This window comes from Octodon degus, unplaced genomic scaffold (assembly GCF_000260255.1).
Source record: "Octodon degus isolate 3935 unplaced genomic scaffold, OctDeg1.0 scaffold00025, whole genome shotgun sequence".
Classification (NCBI taxonomy): domain Eukaryota; kingdom Metazoa; phylum Chordata; class Mammalia; order Rodentia; family Octodontidae; genus Octodon; species Octodon degus.
The window spans coordinates 2708687-2711720 of record NW_004524601.1 but is presented as its reverse complement, the minus strand read 5'-3'; the positions used below and the strand labels follow the sequence as shown (position 1 = coordinate 2711720).

At 46.6% G+C, this 3034-nt stretch overlaps 1 pseudogene across 1 annotated transcript in view; it reads left to right on the top strand.

Moving 5' to 3' along the window:
* LOC101573821 overlaps nucleotides 1-1393 on the top strand; it is a 2761-nt pseudogene extending 1368 nt beyond the window's left edge. The window contains exon 3 of the transcript XR_002820572.1: nucleotides 15-1393. The product of XR_002820572.1 is annotated as a splicing factor, proline- and glutamine-rich pseudogene (transcript). The remainder of the gene's footprint in view (nucleotides 1-14) is intronic.
* Nucleotides 1394-3034: the final 1641 nt, after the last annotated feature.

Below are 3034 nucleotides of genomic sequence, written 5' to 3'. Positions count from 1 at the left end.
CCTCCCGCTGCCAGCGCCACCCGCCCTACCACCAGCAGCACCACCAGGGACCCCGCCCGGCGGGCCCGCGGCCGCAGCGAGGAGAAGATCTCCGGCTCGGAGGGATTTAAAGCCAACTTATCTCTACTGCGGAGGCCGGGAGAGAAAACTTACACTCAGCGTTGCCGGTTGTTTGTTGGGAATCTGCCTGCAGATATCACGGAGGATGAATTTAAAAGACTGTTTGCTAAATATGGAGAACCGGGAGAGGTTTTTATCAATAAAGGCAAAGGATTCAGATTTATTAAGCTTGAATCTAGAGCCTTGGCTGCAATTGCCGAAGCTGAACTTGATGATACGCCCATGAGGGGCAGACAGCTGCGAGTTCGTTTTGCGACACATGCTGCTGCCCTGTCCGTAATCTTTCACCTTATGTTTCCAGTGAACTGTTGGAAGAAGCCTTTAGCCAGTTTGGTCCTATAGAAAGGGCGGTTGTAATTGTGGATGATCGAGGAAGATCTACAGGGAAAGGCATAGTTGAATTTGCTTCTAAACCAGCGGCAAGAAAAGCATTTGAAAGATGCAGTGAAGGTGTTTTCCTATTGACAACAACGCCTGGGCCAGTCATTGTGGAACCACTTGAACAATTGGATGATGGAGATGGTCTTCCTGAAAAACTTGCCCAGAAGAATCCAATGTATCAAAAGGAGAGGGAACACCACCTCGTTTTGCTCAACATGGCCCATTTGAGTATGAATATTCTCAGCGATGGAAATCTTTGGATGAAATGGAGAAACAGCAAAGGGAACAAGTTGAAAAAAACATGAAGGATGCAAAAGACAAGTTGGAAAGTGAAATGGAAGATGCCTATCATGAGCATCAGGCAAATCTTTTGCGCCAAGATCTGATGAGACGCCAGGAAGAATTAAGACGTATGGAAGAACTTCATAATCAAGAAATGCAGAAACGCAAAGAAATGCAATTGAGGCAAGAAGAGGAACGGCGTAGAAGGGAGGAAGAGATGATGATTCGCCAACGAGAGATGGAAGAACAGATGAGACGCCAAAGAGAGGAAAGTTACAGTCGAATGGGCTACATGGATCCAAGAGAAAGAGACGTGAGAATGGGTGGTGGAGGAGCAATGAGCGTGGGAGATCCTTATGGTTCAGGAGGCCAGAAATTTCCACCTCTGGGTGGTGGTGGCGGTGGCATAGGTTATGAAGCTAATCCCGGAGTTCCACCAGCAACCACGAGTGGTTCCATGATGGGAAGCGACATGCGTACTGAGCGCTTTGGGCAGGGAGGTGCGGGCCTGGGTGGCCAGGGTCCTAGAGGAATGGGGCCTGGAGCTGCAGCAGGATATGGCCGAGGGAGGGAAGAATATGAAGGCCCAAACAGAAAACCCCGATTTTAGAGGTGATGTCTAGGCTTTCATTCCAGTGTGTTTTTGTCTTTTGTTTAGATACCACTTTTAAATTCTTGCATTTTAGTAAGAAAGCTATCTTTTTATGGATGTTAGAAGTTTACTGACCTAATTATTTGTAAATGGTCTGTTTGGGCAGGTAAAATTATGTAATGCAGTGTTCAAAACAGGAGAAAAAGTTTTCCTTTTTATTTCTTTTTTTTTTTTAACTGTATAATGTCCTCAAGTTAAATGGCAGTGTACCTTGTGCCACTGAATTCCCAAAGTGTATCAATTTTTTTTTACTGTGCTTCAAATAAATAGAAGAAATAGTTAATAATACTGATCTTCAACTTTGCTATTTATGCTTCAGTGCACATTAGGCTAGATACTCCACTTTTGATAGCATGAGCATGTTTAGGTCTTTAAATGGCATATGCCATTTCTGAAAAAATGTATTTGGAGGCTAAGTATTGCTTTCTATAGATAAACTGTCTCCTTGTTAAAAAAAATACATATTGAAGTAGTTCATGATTTGTTTGGCATTACAGGAAGCAAGCCGGTGCTAAGTATTTTTTAAATGGTATGTAAGCAAAGCTGAACTGTAACTCTTCATTCAGGAATATGTATTAAGATTGTGGAATTGGGTGTAAGATTGGTAGGGGTGAAAGTGGGTTTGGTTAAATGCATCCTTTATGGAACTATGATCTATCCTTTCTTTGAAAGTTTTTGAACAGTGGAAAGACCCATTTTGTTGCATTTGCCCATTCTTGTTTTTAAAAGAAAAAATCCCAAGCCCTACATATGGCTTGTATTGAACTTTTACATTTGAATTAAAGATTGTTAAACAAAAAAACAAAAAAAAAAAAAAAAAAAAAAAAGAGCTGGCACCTACAGCAGAGGGGAGAGCCCATGAGCCAGCGGGAGAGAGGGAGGTGTCCAAGCCCGGAGAGGTGGAGAACAGAGTGCTCGGGGACAGCAGGGGCATGCGGTGGCCTGAAACCCAAGGAAGTGGCAGGGCAGGGGTGGCAACACCAACTGTGACTGAACTTCTCCACTTATGTGTGATGGTGAGCTCAGAGTGAAATTTAAGCTTCTCTAAGGACGTAAGATGCTTCCTGTCTACCTGAGTCAAGGGCTGGAAGCTCACAGGGACCGTGGTCCGGGCTGCAGCATCTCCACCAGAACTCTGCTGCTGTGGAAGGAACAGCCAGGGTAGCAACATCCTGAGAGAGGCGACCTGGTCCTCAGCACTGCTGTGCCCCATTTAGAAGTGCTGTCCAGGGAGCTGTGGTCCTGGGACGTGGCTGGGGTCCTCACCAGACACCAGGCTCCTCAGCCTCAAGGACCATGAGCCAACCTCCACCACGGGCAGTATATGCAGCCAGGGGCACTGTGTGAGATGAGAACGAAAAGTGTGCATGCAGGGAGCTGCGAGGCTCAGGAGGACGCTCACGACAGCGCGTGTGGCGTGTGTGGAGGAGGGAGAGACCCGGAGGCCAGGGCAGCGCGGGCTGCAGCCTGCTGCCTCTTGCGTTTTCTTCCCATGCACGCAGTGCCCGGACAGGATGGCTCACTTGCCTAGTGGCGTGTTCCACCCCGTGCCCCGTCTTTGCACAGTATTAGGAAGATGACTGTTGATAATACTAGTGC